At 32.6% G+C, this 18,484-nt stretch overlaps 1 long non-coding RNA gene across 8 annotated transcripts in view; it reads left to right on the top strand.

Annotated features, from left to right (window-relative positions):
• LOC130252575 (uncharacterized) overlaps positions 1-18,484 on the top strand; it is a 112,816-nt gene that overhangs the window by 12,000 nt on the left and 82,332 nt on the right. For 7 of the 8 annotated variants that reach the window (XR_008840387.1, XR_008840385.1, XR_008840391.1 and 4 more), the window contains exons 2-4: positions 1,155-1,242; positions 10,095-10,202; positions 12,006-12,059. This is a non-coding gene — a long non-coding RNA (uncharacterized LOC130252575). Of the gene's footprint in view, positions 1-1,154; positions 1,243-10,094; positions 10,203-12,005; positions 12,060-16,560; positions 17,391-18,484 lie in introns of those variants that run through there. The other variant, XR_008840383.1, reaches the window with a different exon arrangement.

The following is an 18,484-nucleotide window of genomic DNA, read 5'->3' as shown; positions in this document are numbered from 1 at the left end:
CATATCTGAAATGTATTGGTTATTTAAAAATTTGTCTCTGCAAAGAGAATGTGTCTTTATCCCAGTGATAAAACTTAGAATACAAAAGGATCTTGTCAGATATTTGAAATATGAACATAGACTTAGCTGCTTTCCCCAAAGGGAATGTAGACATGTATCTGTGTTGAAACAGAAAGGTGAAAATAATTTAAACAAGCAAGTTAAGCAAGTTTGCATGCCTGAACTTGTTGACATTCCCTTTTTTGTTGTTTTTGTGAGTTGTTTATTTTGCTTTGTTTTGTTTCAGTAGTGTTAGCAGGTGCTTACAAGTGACCTCCATGTTCCACATAAAATCAAACCAGCATTTTCAAGAAATATTTGTTCTGTAATAGACTCTTTCCCTGGTTTTGTTTGGTTTTGTTTTTGAGACCATTTCTCACCATTAATTTTCTTTAGCAAGGCTTATATAAAAATAAGAAAATTCCCTGAGTGAGAAGTTCCTACAGAAAGCCAGAGTATGACTTTTACAATATCTTAAGTTGACTCTTACTGAGATATTTATGTTCTCATCATGACTACAAAGCATGTTGAATGTTGCTTAATACTATTAATTTTTATAAAGGTAATCTTTATGATGATCATAATTGTGGTGAAGTAAACCTCATCTCACTGTAGGTTCTTTGAGAATATCCCTATAGGAAGTGTCATTCAAGAAAGGAAAAAGAAGACCTAAAATTTCAAGTCACCAGTGTTATCTAGCTCTTTCTAAAGATTTTGGGAAAATAGAAGTCAGAAATTTAGGTATTTAGGAGACTCAATATTTTCTAATGGAAATTCTAATGTTCCATGTGCCAAAACTCTTTATAAAGAAACTTCAGAATCTGATTTGTTTGGAGTTACTTGGGGATTTTGTTTATGTTCTGTTTATGTTTATGCCTCTTTAAAGCTCACAGTGCTTTTGTTTTAAAACACTATAAAAGAAATCAATATCAAATAATACAAAGTTTGAGTTCTAGACTCAGTCCTTAGTGGTTTACAAAATGACAGTTTTTTACTTTTTGTGGAATGAAAAAAAATGGATAATTTGCATTCATGGTGCCATCTGCCCTATACAGGAATTTTGTTCAGGTTTTTTTCAAGCATGTTCAAATTGCTTAATTTTTCTCTCTAAACAGAAAGAAAATGTTCATCTTGAAATATGAATTTTTAATGAGATAGATAATTTTCCAGTGTTTTCTTTGGAAGACAGTGGCTGTCAAGTGTGTAAGTTTCCTCAACATTAATCTAGATGTATTTTTGGAAGGAATGATTTTTATATTTTACAACATAATCAAGAAATGAAACATCTAAGTATTTTGTATTTCATTTAGTTTCTGAATGTTGAATGGTGATTTTGGGTCAAACTAAATGACATATCTTTATTGATATGGAAGTGTTTTTAAATAATGTACTGGCTAGGAACTTTTAATAGAGCAAGGACTGAAAGGAAAGTTTCCCATTAGACAGTTTCTCATACTATTGATTCCAAAATGTTTGTGCCTTGACTGTTTCACATTGTGGCTTTAAATTATGATCTTATGACTATATGCAGTTTACATCAATAAAATAGATTTGCTTCCATCTATGATTGTAAATGTTCCTTTGGGAAATATTTTTTTTCCCTACATTGGATTTTACCAAGTCTTCTGTGAACTGAGTATAGAACAGCACTCTGAAGTGTTTAAATTGTCAAAAGGCTTTAAAAATGGCAAAAGAAAAATCAAGAAGTCAGAACTGGATAAATTGTGGAAATAATACATAAGAATGATCTGCATCAAAAGAATTAGTTTCACTCAGGTTAATTTGAATCTTCTTTCAAGGTTTTAGATTGAACTACAATTTTCAAGAAGATTAATGCTAACTTTGAATCTTTAAGTTTTATAATTCAAATTTTGCAGAGATTTTTTAGGTTACTTAAGCACTTTACTATTGTGTGATAAATAGTTTCCATTTCTGTGCTGCAATTACACACATGAGTATAAATTTAGAGAAAATAAACTGATCTTTTGCCTTCACCCATTGTTGAAACATTCTTAAGCAATAGAGACTTTTTTTTTTTAACTGGCATTTTCCATGGATTTTGAAAGAGAAATTCCAAGGGGATGAACAGAATCCTATGTCAAGGTGTTCATAATAAAAACATTCTTGATGTTGAGTATACTTACAGGAGAAAGGTTTTGAATGAAACATTTGACTTTCTTTTAATAGTTCCTGAAAACCATTTATTTCTTCCTTTTCTCTTAACTCTGAGAATTGTTCTTAAATAACTATTATTAAATTCTAGGATCTCCTCTATTTTAAAACATTACTCTATGCAACTTAAAGAAACACTGAGTAATTTAAAACATTTGTCTGAGTACATACAAGGGCCCCAGTAACAAGCAATTATTTACTAAAGGATTGTAATCTCTGACTGTGTTTTTTTCAGTCAAATTTAGAAAAAAAAAAAAAAGAAAAAAAGGCAGAGAGAATAACCTGAGGAAAAGGACTTACTCAATTATGGAAGAAACAAGAGGAAAGGAGAACTCTTTACAAAAAAAAAAAAAAAAAAAAAAAAAAAGCAACAAAAAAAAAAATCTCAAAGAAATATCAGATGAAAATGAAACATCCCAAAAACCTAAAATCAAACAACAAAAAAAAACCCCAAACCAACCCCTATTCTTATTTCCTTTTTGCATTTTTTTCATTGCTTTTTGAAATATTATGAAGTAGTAAATAGTACAAAAATTTATCTTGTGCCTTCAGATTAGATGTCTCAAACTTTTCAGGGTAGTTTTCTGGTGAGCTTCTGGTGATGAGCCAGGGTTTTTTCTCATGAGAAAGAAACAAAAATAACCCCAAAACACACTAGTTATAACTCTTTGGAGAGAGAAATAATTTATTTGGAACTGTAGTTTTCATTAACCAAAAGCCTTTGATGGATAAGATGTCAGCATATTAAGAAAAACATGGGGATTTGTTGCAAAGTTGTATTCAAGATAAGAATATTTGATAAACACAGGGCACTCTTCTGTTTCAAATCTATTCCTCTTGCCCTTCTTTAGGGATAAATCAGATGTTGGCTTTATAATAGAAATATATTATGCCTCTTTCAAAATGGAAGCATAATTATCCATTGATTTGGCCATTTTAGCTGCCTTTCATACTTAAGCTTAGCTTTGAATATTAAATCGTGGCTTGAATGCAAAGCTCAGCTGTCAGTTTTAAGCATTTCTTCTAATGAATGACTGAGGAGGGTCAGAGGTTCCCACACACTAATCCACAGAAATGAAGAGTAAATTAAGTTCTTGATGAGATCATGAAGTATGAATTTTTTTTCTTTTTATTTTCAGTAGGTCATTGCAGTAAGCTGAAATTCGATTGCATCTCATATTACCCTTGAGTTTACTTAAAAACAGATCTTGATGCTAAACAGAGCACAACTGCAGAAAATAATTTATGGAGGGATTTGAGTTTGTTTGTCTTCCTCCTACATTTTGTCCTAATTAAAAATAACTTTCCTATCACTAAAAGCCCTCACAAACCTTATGTAACATTTTTGTAACCTATTTAGTGCCTCAAACCTGGAGGCTTTTTGCATTGATTTTTTCCTATTTCATTTTCTTTTCTTTCTTCTTTTTTTTTTTTAACATTTCTAGAATGAATAGATCAGAATATATGTGTATCTCAGATAATTTTATAGGTTTATATTTCCATATACACCATTCTAGAAGACATATGTCTTATAGATGGACAATAAATTAATAGGTTTTAAATTTCAGTTACTCAATAGAAATTAATTTTATACCCATGGAGAACTGTATGTTTCTTATTAATTTGATTTTTAAATGCTATTATTTAAGTCTTAATTAACAAAAGTATTTTGGGTTTTACTTTAAAAAATATACCTGTTAAAAAACCATATGAACATGATTTAAAGTCTACATTTCATCTCTGCATGTACAATAATCCCTCATTTCTATTTATGCTATGAAAAGGGGTTTAAATTGTGGCTGGTAAGGAAGAACAACCTGAAAACAGAATGTGCATATTGGACTGAATTAAGTATACATGCACATTAATCACTTTTCTGGAAAAGGACCTACTACTTTTCCCAGTAACAGCAACTATTGTTTTTGTCAGAGACTTTCTTAAAATATCCTCCCTAGGAAGAGTCAGCACTTTTGCTGCTCCATAAATTCTGCAAGTAGTGTTGGAAATGTTACCCTTTTTTTTTTTTTTTTCCTTCATTTCCTCAGTTGTAGTCAACCAATATTTACAGAGTGATATCACCATTAAATACAGTTACATTGTCATGTCACTGGGGTGTGTGCTCAGTCACCAGGAAAATCTTGTGTGCTTTGGATCCATTGCTCTTCATTTCTTTTCACATCAGAGCAAGCAGTCTCATGCTTCAACACAATTTTTATTTCAGCTGTCAGTTGCAAGTGATCTCTTAATTCTGCATCTAAATGTACACACAATTATTGTTTCATTTTTTAGTGATAGCTTGGTGTCCAGCAGTTGGAATCAATACATATATTTAATAAATGTTACAAATCATAAAAAAGAAAAAAACAACACAAACCTGGAGATATCAGTAATTTTTGATACCTTTTAAAGGCATCCTGTCTTTCTAAATTTGGTAACTCCTGTAGTTATAAAAATTGATTAAAGAAACAAGTATTCTGCATGAATGAAATCCACATTTCTAATGAAAGAGGAGAAAGCAGGAGTAGCTACATTGTTTTATAAGCTTTTGTCTTCAGGCAAAAGATGAACCCAAGAGCAGGAAAGGAAAAACCCAAGCATGAATGAGACAACCACAAGGCATTCAGAAGCCAAGTAGGCAAGCAAAAAGCCATTAAAAAAAAAATTATTGAAGTTTTAAATACTTGCTAACATCAACAGCAAGCACTGATATTTTAAATATTTTTAAATGTTTATGACCTGCTAAGCTATATTTCTATCAATGACAGCAAGAAAAGAGTTCTGAAACATGGCTAAAACAGCAAATTCCTTGACAAGTGGTTTGTCTGAAATAGCAGGACCTTTAAGTATCATCAAAACAAAGAATTTTGAGGCAGCCTGATATAATTTCTCCTTTCCCAGTAAGTTTCTAATATGTCATGCAAAGCATTAGAAAAGAGTGAAATCTAAAAATAGCCATGCTTAACCTGGCATTTTACTGCTAAATTTTAAATTTGTTAACTAAAGGGATTGCAGAAATGTTTATTGACTCAATGAAACAGTTTATATGTTTTTTAATAGTCTGAAAAAGAAAATGTAACTGTAATTATTTTTCTTGAGCACCAAATTATATTGCCTGATATAAAGGAGGAAAGCATTGCAACTTCAGAGGTTCAGGTAAATTTAAAAAAGAAAAAAATCACAAAAGCTACAAACAGCTATTTTAAGAAATTTAAGAGTCAGACTTCCAATAGGTTTCTTCAGTAACTCTCAAAAATTTGCAAACAAAATATTTCTGCTACACATTGTGTTGTCTCTGGGTGAAATGATTGCTATTTTATGCTGTTGGTCATTAGTTTATGTAGGTGAAATATAAAATATTTAAATTAAATTAAATATTTAAGTGAAATTTGTAAACAGTTCTAAAAGAGTTGTGAATTTGAATTCTCTACCCTCTATGGATTCCATATATGGGACCTGCATAGATTAACAAACTGGATTTTATGTAAAAATCTTGAAGTAAAATTCAAAGAAATTGCTGTAGAGAAAACTAAAACAAAATCCATCACTAACAATCCTTTTGCATCTTTCTCATAATTTCCCATCAAGACAAGAAAAACATTGTAATTAAAGCTAACAATGTTCCATTACGTGGGAGGACACAGAAAGTTTTAGGTCTTTTGGGATACAATTATGTTTTGCAAATAAGCAATTAAGATTATTTCAGAGAAAATGTATATATGCTATATTTTCCACTTGATTTTACAGAATTTTCTGAGGCTAATTAAAAAACTGCTGGAAGGAAAAACCCAATCTTTCTTATGTCTAGAAATGCATAACAGGCATGAAAAGCACACAGCATATTGCATTGTTTTAATTTGATTTTGTTTGTCTGTTTGGAGGGGTTTTTCTTGGGTTTTAAGGATTTTGTAGTGCATTGAATCTGTATTTTTTATGCAAGGTGACATTTGCCAAATTGTAAACAAAATTTAAACTCCCTTTTTAATAAAAGAATTATTATTCATTTAATTCCTGCTCCTAAAGCATTCTGCAATAGCATTAAAAATTGAAGTAGAAAGAATTGTGAACATTTTTATAGATAATAATCTAGTGCTTGCAGCTCCCGTTAACAAATAAAGAACAAAAGAAATTTATATATTGGAAATTTTTTTTTGGCTGTTTCTTTTTTATTAATTTTAATTTTAGCTGTAGAAATACAGCTCATTATTTATGCACTTTTGTTTTTTTAGCCAAATGTGTTGACATAGCCTTCCAAACACAAACCATGATGTAAAATTTTAATTTGTCTAATAAGCATTTTGGGGTCTAATTAAAAGTTTATAGAATGGATTATACTTGAGAGGTAGCAGTTCAAGATTTTACATGAAAAATGGGTTTTATCCTTGGTAGCTGTGATGAGGCTTTCAGGCTTTTTAATATGTAATAAAAAAATGTTCTTAAAAGCAAACCATATAGCAAATCACTCAGCCCTCAAAATCTGCAGCCTATATGAATTGCATAAAGGGAGAAAGCATTGCCTTTAATGGGAGACTTTTAGTTTTAAACTGATTTCTTTTGATTTTGTACAATTAAGTTTTAAGTTGTTGCCTGCATTTTGAAAAGTAGCTTCATAATTTTTCTTCCTAGAAAGTGAAATTGTAATATGTATTTGTTGTGAAAATAAATGATGATCTAAAAATGTAGAAATTGTAACTTTATTTTAATTTAGATGTATAACATTTCATGCCAAATATTGAAGGTATTTTTTACCTTGGGGTATAAAAGTTTCTGTGTGTAGCTTTTTGGAGGTGTTTAGTTTTTTTTTTTTTTTTTTTTTTTTTTTTTTTTAAATTTTTTCTCTCATTTTGTATTTTACTACCTCTTCTCTATGTAAATGTCTTTTCCTTTATTCTTTAGAAGAACTTTTAGATCAAACAGCTAATGACTTTTGCTCACAAAGCTCTAAGTCTGCATTATTTTGCTATGTAGCACCACTTTGATGCCAACTTCTCTCTTACCACTCCACATAAATGATTGATATAGAAGAGGATGTTTTTTCACTAACCCAAAACATGCTGAATTGTTTTTTCTAAAAATTCCAGAATTCAGCTCTCAAAGAATGAGCACATTTGCTCAGCCAGGAAAAATAATGTTTCTGACTGATAGTAAAAGCTCTCTTAGTGACTTCTGTGGAGGGCCATAAGAGCTGATATTAAGAGTCTACTGCTTGGATTTGAAGATAAGCTGTCTCTTGTGCCACATTAAAGCCTCAACCAGCTAGAAAAAGCTAAGTTTATTTTGCTAAGCTTGAATAGCAGTTGTGATGGAATAATTTTTAAGATGGGACCACTGCTTGCCAACGTGTGGATCTTTGAAATTTAATTTCTTTTAGGGAAGATGTAATTTAAGTAATTTTCTGCTGAAATTTGTTGTGTAGGTTCAGCTCACATCAAGAAGAGATATCTGCAATAATAATTAACCCCTATTCCAGGCTGCCCAGAGCAGCTGAGGGTGTCTCAGCCCTGGATGTGTTCAAGGTTGGGTTGGATGAAACTTTCAGCAACCTGGCCCATGGCAGGGGGGTGGAACCCTTTAAGGATTTTTAAGGTCCCTTCTAACCCAAACCATTCTATTATTTTATGATTCTACGCTAAATTGCTGAAATATGATTTGCATCTGACTTTGTGGACAAAAGAAAATGGTCTTAACATTAGTGGCAGCACACACAGAAACAGGAAATGTGGTTACCTTTTATATTAAATGTGAGTTTTATATCAAATATGACACTCTTATTTGGGATAATTTCCCATGTGTAGATATTGATTCTGCCAACAGCGAAATTTCTTCAAATATTGTGGATCACTTTTGACACTTTTAAACAGGCATAAAATTGTGTTACATTTCTTAAATGTTAAACATCAATTAGTTCCATGTACTCAATCCCCCTGAAGTAATTATACCTGTATTAAAAAAAAACCTTGCAAAACAGTCAAGAGCTGTGCATACTTTACAGTCCAGAGAATAATTGTTTTGCATGGTAGTGTCAGGAAATGTTAAGTGGTTCTGAGTTGACTATGCTTGGTGTTGTCATTTTGTTTTTAAATTTTTTTTAAGTACTTTTATGGAGGGCAAGGAAAAAAAAAAGCAAGTGATATACACAGAGACAAATAGAATGTTGGCAGTTCTGGCCTCACTAAAAATAAATCAATAAATGCTGTTTTCTATGAATATTATCCTGGGACAGTGGAGTTTACTGTGTTGGGTTTGCATGGCAGGTTTTAGGTAGAGGAGGGGAGGCTACATGGGGGTTTCTGTGAGAAGCTTCCATTAAAGTCTGATGGAGCCAGTGTTGTCCAGCTCCAATATGTATCCACCACTGTTAATTTTTATCTGTCTCATACATTTGGGATTTGTATATCTATCTGTGATTTATTACTTGTTCCATGTCTTGCCTCTGGTTTCTACACTCATAAATGAGATGTTGTGCTCCTGATATATGTGCACTCTTACATTCCCCACATCCTTACAGTTAAAATATAGAGATTTTAGTGGTCAGAAGTGGAAAATCCACAGTGAGGTAATGAAGTAAAATATAATATGAGTCCCAAAAAAAAAGAAAAAAAAAAAGAATAAAGTCTGAGACGCTTGAATAACATTCCAACTTTTAAGCCATCCTTAATGATGTTACTCCCTTCCCAGTGGTACTAATTGAAGATAAAACTGTGTAACTTTTGTGGGTTGTAGTCTCAATTTCCATATCTCAACAGTCTCAGGAAGCTCAAGGATTAACTTTTTGTATGACAATTTATGAAACCAATTAAATGATGCACTAATGATTTTTACCTTCCCTGACCCTTAATGTTATATTAACAGTACCTATTTATTCCCCTATCTTACCTACTTCAGGGATCCATCTAATAATTTATTAGAAAGACACTTCTTTCAGATGTCATAATACCATCTATGCTAACTGCTGTGCCAATATTTCATTGCAGATTATAATGTTGTAGTTCAGCATTGATTGCCTTTGAATTTTCAGTGTTTTAATGAGGCTGTTTGGACAGACTTGTAGTCTTATCTTTTAGAGTCTTAGGAGAAGTATTTATTTCCAAAAGAAAGCTGGGAAAACTCAGGTGCAATAATGACAACATAGTGGTATTATAATACATTCATTATAGCATAACCCCCAACTTGCTCACTGTTACTGGAACTGCAGCTTTTCCTCAGCACATCCATCTTTTCATTTGAATAACAAGACCTTAGAGTTCTAATAATAAACAAAAATTATCAAGAAAACAATATATATGGAATTTTAGAAGTAATATAATTATTTTCTCCCAGGGCACAAACCAGAATCTACTGAAAGCTGGAATTAAACTTTCCCTGGGGAGAAGTTATCTCATAAGTGCCTATTGCTTTTCTTCACCTGATATTGCTGCATACTTCTAAAGTGGTGAGCCCAGGGTACCTGATGTATGCTAATATCCCCAGATTGTTGCCCAAGGCAGCCTTTAGACTCTTTCACATTATTGCTATGTCACAAAAGACAGCCAGTGATCAGGCTGGTTTATGATTATGGAAATGACCAGTGCAATAAGTAGAAGTTAAGTGTAAAATCAGCCATTTTTTTTTTTTCTTTTTTTAAAGAAGAAATTATGAGAATGACTATAGGGGAAAGAACTAATGAAGATCCTCTGCTGGGGTCAAACACTGCCTAAGGAGACAGTCAACTCCTGTCTTTTTTTTTTCCTTTTGAAAATGTGGAGGGAACCATGCTCATCTTTGTCACATAGAGTGTTTAGAGAGTTTTCTTTAGCTGCACATTACCCTTAAGATTATTTTTCATAAGCTCCTTGTCCTATCAGATGCAATAAATTAATCTTATGTTTCCTCTCATTGTTTTGTAGCATTAAGCCTCTAGTTTTTCTATGTAGTTAATCTTCTACAAATTGCATTTTTTGATCATTGCTCCTAGTATGGAGTTTCTTGCCCAGTGGGGAATTGTGTGTGGGCAGGTAAGTACACTTAAAAAGGGCCTTTTTGTCATTGAGGGCCTTTTCATCACTAATTTTTCCTTGTATAATGATATGCTTCTCTATGATTTTAATTTGAATACTCTCAGAGGCAGAAAGTCTCTTTATTGAATATCACTTCATGGTGTTTTGTGTAAGAAATAGTAATTAAAAATTATCTACTGTCAAATTTTGGTACAAATTGAATACTAATAGAAACCCCATTTTCCTTTGTGATTTTTTTTTTCTTCATTTTCCTTATTCAGACTTCTTTCATCCTTTACAGGTCTTGAATACAACCCTGAGTACTTATTGCCTTAGCAGACCACAATTGCCCAAAAAAAAACATTTTAAAAATATTTCTGGAAATAAATGATGAAAAGCCTCTTTCTTTAATACCACAGTACTTTAAGAATCTGAAATGAAGAATAAGGTGATTTTTTTTCTTTTTTTTTTTTTTTTAAGGGAATTACAAAAGCATAAAAGTAAACCTGGTACATAGCAAACCCTCAGCTTTTTCTTGTAAAGAAAATTCATATGCCCAAATTGGATATTATTTGTCTTGTTCTCTGGTCTCTCCTGTGTGACTGTCATGGTTTGACGCTGGTCCAAGGCCAGGTACCCACAAGAGCAGATCACTCACCCTCTCCTACCACAGCTGGGAGAGTTTGTTAGCACTACAACTATGCATATTTATTCTTTGTATTGCAAATTTATGCAATAGTAGGGTACTGTAGCCTCTACTGCTGTACTGGAGCTGAAACAATGGGTGGCATTTCACACCTTTAGGCACAGTTTATTAACACAATGGAGACAACTAGTTTTAAAGGGCTCAGATCCCTTCCAATGAAAGGAAAAATCCTGTGTACTGCCTTAATTAAAGGCAAATAGCACTGCAGTGCTTCATTTACATCTAGGGGTTCATTGTCATCTGTTGGGTTAAGTTTCCATGGATTTTGTTGAAAAACATGGAATTTTTTTTTCTGATTTTTTAAAAATACTTCAAAACCAGCCAAAAACTTCCTTTTTCTGCCTTGAGTACAAAAAAGAGTGAATCTCCACTTCCCAAAGGAGGAGTAAAAGGCAGAGCAGAGTCATGTACTCTACTTTATCACAGTGATGTGAGAGCTTTTCTTGTCTCTTTGTGTATACTGCTCTTCCTCATTATATCAAGTCTGGAAAAAAATTCTCCTGTCTACTTTCAATTTTCTTTTTTCCACTCTGGGGCTGTTTTTCATTCTTATGTCCCATTCACCTTTAAAACAAATACAAATGAAAGAAAGGAAAGGCAAAAGTGCAAAAAATGGCAACTGTCATGTTTTAATTCAGAGGAGGTGACAACTCTATGCAATATACTTATTTTCTGTTTATGATAATGCCCTTGCTAACAACAACTTGGGAGGATTTTTTTGTTATTTATTTTGTTTTACTTTAAAATGCTCTTTAAATTCCAGTTTATAAGTGCTTTGAATAGTCCAGTCTATGATGGATATTCTGGAACAATGCCTGTATTATGTTTTTTTACTAATATCAGTTTAAATAAAATTATAAAATTGTAATAATATTGATATTTATGCATATTTAATTTCTTTGTCTTGTTATTTTTGAAAGTGATGTAGCACAACAAATCAGAACTCCAGTAGCAGTACAAGAGACTTGTTTCCTTCTATGTCAGAATTAAAATAATAATCTAGTTCATTGGAAGAAAACTGTTATAATAAGGATTGTATTCTGCTAAGAAAAGTTTATTAAGGATTCTAAGGTTGGTTTTCTTTAACAGAGTTTGTTTAATCTCTCTTAACATAGATGGAAATCTTTGCCATCTGTCCTAATGAATGGAAGACCTCATTCCTAAAGCAGGTAATTTGTGTGCACTTTTTAATTCCTTTTCTTCTTATGTTAAATTTAGAAACAAATCAGCCTGAACCATAATTTTAAAAATTGTCTGATAGAATTCCCCACAGTAATGCCTGAGAAATAAAAGTACAGAGTAGATTCTTGTCTTTAAGCAGTTTAAGTAATCATAGGGTTGTAGAAAATTAAGGGTTGGAAAGGAATCTTAAAGATCATCAGTCCTCACCCCCTGCCCCTTCCCTCCAGACCATGTTCCAGACCTGGCTTTGGGCACTGTCAGGGATGGACCATCCACAACCTCCCTGGGCAGCTTTTTCCAGGGTCTCCCCACCTTCACAATCAATATTTTTTTTCCTAATATCCAACCTAAATTTCCCCTCAGTCAGTTTGTATCCATTATTTCTTGTTTAGTCACTACAGCTCCTGATCAAGGCTCCCTCTCTGGCTGCACAGATACTGGAAGGTGTCCATGTCACCTTCTCCAGGCTGAACAGCACCAAATTTTTCATCCTGTCCTCTCCTGTTTTGTAGAGTTAAGAATTTTTACAATTATTTTTTGCCACTCTCCTCAAGATCAATGTTTGTGGATTTTAATGCCAACAGGCTTCAAGTTTAACTCTTCTCAGAATACATATGATAGGATACAGTGGTCATAAGTCATGAACATATTTCCAAAAATTCATGGTGAGCCTGAAAGAAACCATTCCTTTCCAAAAGACTTGAGAAATGAAACTTGTAAAAAGACTTGTAAAGAAGGTGGAATGTTTAAGAATAGGTAGAAGAGGAAACATGGTAGGATTGTGAATAGAAGAAGAAAATCAATGCAATAATAAAAAAAAAGATGATTATATTCAGTGATTTACTTGAAAACAGTGTATCTTTAGGGAGAACACAGTTTTGTCCTCCTATTTCATGTGTGCAGCAGAATTTTGTGCATTTGTAGAAAACTAATATAGCTCAAGATGAATAAGAAAACTGCCTGAAAGAATCCTGCTTAATCATTCTATGCTGCATTTCATATCAAGTCCAGAGCTGAACTCTCAAAAATACTGATATATGCAACATATAATATTTTTCTTAGACATTAAACCAGCTCTCCTAAGCACCTGATATTTTAAAAAATGATAGCAGACCTTTCCTTCTTATGGACCAGGTAATTGTAGTCCCTTCTAATTCCTTTTCATTGCTATTTTTACCCTAGTGGAAATCTCCAACTCCTAAGAAAACCAATACCAACTGGAGGCAGAGTACATTAGAATGAATCCAGTTAAATATAACCTCGGGTTGTGCACTTAAAGGGGATGGATTTTCCAACCCATCATTAAGGCACACTGTGACTTAGATCAACATAATGAGTAGCAGTGCCTGAGGCTGTGTCTACCCTAATACAGGAGTCTTGGTCTAAACTGTGTCCAAGTGTACTCATTGAATCTGGCAACTTAAGGAGTGTATATATCAATACTCTTGGGGTTTTTTTTTTTGTGTTTTTTTTTTTTTTAGTTGTTTTGTTTTGTTTTGTTTAGTTTTTTTGTTTTAGTTTGGTTTTTTTTGTTTTTCTTGTTTAATGCAAACTAAATCTAGTAGGGTGATGTTTCAAATTAAATCACTATGTATATGCCTGGGGAAAAAAGTGTATAATTGTTTGCTCTCTAATGCTGATAAGAGTTCATTTTGGTGTTCATCTTTGGTGTCTCATTATATAAAACCAGCTTCTATAAAATAGGTGTGTATATGTCCACATGTATGTACATGCACATAATCATTCTGAAAGTGCTTGAAAGATAATGTAGGATTTGATGCAGAACTACAGTTTAATTCTTCAATCCATTTTAGAGCTTACACTGTCTGGGATAAATGAAGAATAAATAGTTCCTGTATAATACTCCTGGTAAGCTAGTCGAGTGCAATTAAAATAAGAAAACTGGTGGTATTTAAACTATTTATTAAATCAGTATGATAAAATAGTGACATTAAATACCAGCAGGGGTAACATGAGGTATGACTATGGACTACAAGAAGCACACAGTCTGTCTAAATCAATTTTTATTTCTATATTCCTCAGAGAGCAACGTATAGTGAGTTGTCCCTTTGCTGAATAGAGGAAGTGAATAAAAAATTTAGAAGCCCACTATCCTGAGTTTCTGTAAATGTTAACATCCTTTTTGTCAAATCTATTGCATTTACATCTGTTCATTCAGGGTGAAATTTGTTGGGTTGTAACCTTTGGTTTTGAAGACTTTAAGGAAAAAGCCTTCTAAGCTTTTCAGTGGATATGTTCTGTTATTGTCTGGTCTGTTCAGATGTTGCCATACTTTGAATAATATACTTGAGTAAACAATTACATCTCCTGAAGCTGTCTTGCTCTGAAGATATGACATTACCAGACCTTAATGGCAACTTTAATCACAAAAAAATAGGTATTAAAATTCTTAAAGCCACTTATTTGCTTGAATATTTAATTGCCTTTCATATAAATAGAAGTATAAATAATTATTTTGTGCCTTTCATAATTATATCAAGTAAATTAAATTCCAGTACAATCATTTAGAAGTAAAATAAGTAGAACATTAAAATATGGAGAGTTTATTGTATGACAGATTTATGTCTATATATTTATTCAATCAACTGTGATTCTCATAATATTAATTCTATATCTCATTTATCCAAGAGATTTCTGTGCCTGTAAATTTATGTAGACATGTGTGTGTTTATATCTGTACACATTTCATGCCACCAGAAGGGGCTAGGTGAGGAGCAGTTTGAGTTAGGATAGGTAGGAAATATTTTAAGAGGGGACTATTTAGTTTTGTTTCTCAAGGAAGCAAAACCATGCAGAGCAGCCAGAAAGTGAAACTGTAGATTTTTTTTTTTTATTGAATTTTATTGACTGTATTCACTTAACTGAAAGAAAATGTGGCCAAGCATTTTGTATTATAAGAAATGAAACTTTTGTAAGACTCTCACAGAGATGTAATAGCATCTGACAGATTGCAGTAATGTGTGTTTCCATACTGAGAATACTATTTTAATTAACTTGTAAAGAAATTAGAGTAGTGCCAAAATTGGTATGATGCATGATGAAGAATAAAGTGATTAAGGTACTGTTTATCTGATATCAAATAATGCACCTGGCAGTATGAACTTATCCTCACAAAATGACAGATACAGAGTGGGAATAAAAAATGGCCTAAGTTACAAAGAAATATATTAATGAGGACTTATTCAAACTGTGCCAATTCTTTGATGAACTTATGGATAAAGAAAAGCCTAGCCTGGCTTTATCTTGACAAAATGCATGGCTGAGATTTGCTAAGAAAATGTGTTGGCTTTATTTAGGACAGGTAAAATGGTCAGCAATACAGGCTGTCAGAAAGTTTTCAGGTACACTTACACCTTTGTATTTGCTATTCTTTTTGTTTGTTGCCTTCAGCTGTTCAGCAGAGATTACATCTGAGGCAATCCTGATGTGATGAACAGTTATACTGCTGATGTGATTTGATTTGATTTGATTTGATATGCTTTCATCAGGAATTTTACTACTCTTACTTAGGTACACTATTTCTACTCCTTGACCATGGACCTACTCCTGCAGTTGAATCTTCCTAGAAACTCTGGGAAATATTTTCTTTTCCCCTCTTTTATGCTGTCTGCATAAAGTGAACTTTATATTCTTTATCTTTATTCCTTTATATCAGATTAAGAAGTGTTTATACCAGATTAAGAAGGGATGCCTTAACAAAACTCTTAGATCCCTTAGGGATAAATAGAAGTAGAAATCCTGTGGAAAGACATCTGGCACAACTTCCATTGCCTTTCCCTGAACTGCAGCTCTTTTTCTTCTTCTGTTCATCAACATCTGTTCAAGCCATGTATGTACTCAGTTGTATGTAAATGTAGGAAAATAGCCACTTGAAAAATTTTATCAAATTTTTTTTTTTTCCATAAATTATTGTAATTCCATGCTTCCTGTCTGGAAAATCAAACGAATCTTTTCCTTACTCTTTCATTTGAAGTGTACTTTTACATTTAGTTGGTTTTCTCTTTGCATGTTGAGTCCTGTCATAAATTCTGAATGTTTTATTTAAGTAATGAATAGGTAAAATTTATTCTGCAACTCCCTTTGGGAAATGGGGAAAAGGAACACAAGTTTGATAAGTCTTCTGCACGCACTGCTGTTTTGCTTGATTGCAAAACCTTTCTCATTTGTATTAAATTTTGGACAATGTTTCCAAGTTTCAAGTTGCATTCTGTTGCCACATATACACATATCACTTTATTTAAACCACAGAATATTCTGAGCTGGACCCACAAGGGTCTTTGAGTCCAACTGTTAAGTGAACAGAACACACAGGAGTCGAATTCTTTAAGTACTTATTTAGTGTTTTCCCTATGCATTACATTTCTATGAAATAAGCCCTAGAAGTAATTGCACTCTTTCCATATTTACCACAGTAGAATCTGGCTTGAGCCCTTCTAAAGGTTAGAAATTTTCTACTCTGTGTTCTAGGAACTTTTACTTCTGGAAGTGCAAGACATACAAGACACCAGATAAAGACATCCAAGACTCCCTTCTCTCCAGCTTTCCTACCAAATTTTAAAGACATATCTTTCTAAAGACACTGTTTGTCTCAGCCAGAAAAAGAAGAAAGAGAACTTTATAGCAGGATATGAAAACCACATCTTTTATGTTTACAAGAATGAAAATTTTCTGGTGGTTTTCCAGCTGTTCTGAAATGAACTTATATAGGTCAAATTAATTTGAAGTAGATGAACACTAGTATAGTTGGCTACATCTAAGGAGCTGATCTTTTTCCACTTCAGAGGCTAATTAATTTCATGTTATTCCCTTTCATTTATCATACTAAGAGATAAAAATACAGCATAATAAATGTATTAGTTTTGAGCATCAAGCCACTTCACAGAAATAGGATGATCTTGTCAGCTGATGCAGTATAAAGTGAATTAGTGGAGGGGAAAAAATGTAAAGCCATTTTCTATATGGGCTATTAAAAAAACTCTTTGCATTATAGTGACTATTGTGTGGTGGTTTGTTGATCTTCTTGTCTTCTAGAAAAATACTCAGTTCTTCTCTGTGGGAACCCTCTCTGGGAGGGAGTGAGACCACATTGGAAATCACTGGTCTCTCCTGAGATTTTTTGTGCTTTCATAGAATCATAGAATAGTTTGGGTTGGAAGGAACCTTAAAGATCTTTTGGTTTCACCCCTCCCTGCCTGGCAGGGATGTTTTCCACTAGATCAATTTTGGTAGCATTTTGTAGTAACTCTGGGCCTTCAGAAGTATGAAGGCTACAGTGCCATCACCTTTCTCAGGATGGAATTCACACCATATAACCTTTATATTATATGTGTTTATTTTCCAAAAGTCATTAGGATTGTCTATTTTTCATCTCTCATGTGCTTTCTCAACATTATTAGTAATAATTTGTTTATATTATATATAATAAAATTAATAATTACTATGTAATTAAATATTTTGTTAATAATTCATTAATTAAATATATTTATTGTTTTATTGATAATTAAGTTGTCTATAATAAAAGACCCTTTTTTCCTGAGCCAGTGACTGTCAGTCCTTCAGATATCTGAATGCCCACTTGTATTTTTGTGATTAGCTATAATAAGGTCAGCATATATGTCTGCAAAATCAAGGTCCTGTTATTTCAGGGCATCCTACAGATAGTCAAATGCTAATAGTTTAACTGCTTCATAATTTAAAAAAAAAAAATTAAAAAAATATATATAAAATTGCTAACAATTATAGGTTATGATAAGAGAAAACACCATATATGATTGGTTTCTAATAGCAGCTGAATATCACCAATGGCAGCCACTTTGGTAGCAATGCAGGCAGGCCAAGGTGGAAGAATAAGGTGAATGTCAGTCTCATAAGTCTGGGCTGCTTTGGAAAGATTTCTGAATGGTTTATTATTACTTCTATGTGTTTTCTTTTTTTACACAGGTATCACCACTGTGCTAGCTATGTGAATAAGCAGTAGATTATTTTTCACTACTATTCCTAGTCTAGACTTTTTCTCAGCATCACCAAATTATTGGTACACTTGGAAGAACTCTCAGCAGAATCAGCAGGATACACTAAATATTTTAGGTTTTTTTTTCATTTTGGCTTATTTCCTGCTAGTAAATTATAGTCCTTTTCCCTTCCAAGTAAATGTTCTTTTAAGAGCAAAGTTTCTATGTTACAATATGACTAAGATATGACCTGCAGGGTCTACCTCTCTGAAGAAAACTTAGCTCAAGTGTTTCATTCTGAAAATAGTTTCTATAAAGTGGAAAAATTCTAAATGGAAATATGACAAAAGAAAATGATGCTAAGGAGGAAGCTCTGTTTTGTACAGGTCTGTATGAAAAAAGCATAAATGAAAACTATTTTAAAAGATAAAGTTTTAAAT

The sequence above is a fragment of the Oenanthe melanoleuca genome, chromosome 4 (assembly GCF_029582105.1).
Source record: "Oenanthe melanoleuca isolate GR-GAL-2019-014 chromosome 4, OMel1.0, whole genome shotgun sequence".
Lineage (NCBI taxonomy): Eukaryota > Metazoa > Chordata > Aves > Passeriformes > Muscicapidae > Oenanthe > Oenanthe melanoleuca.
The sequence above is the reverse complement of the archived record's forward strand: the minus strand, read 5'-3'. Positions and strand labels throughout refer to the sequence as shown.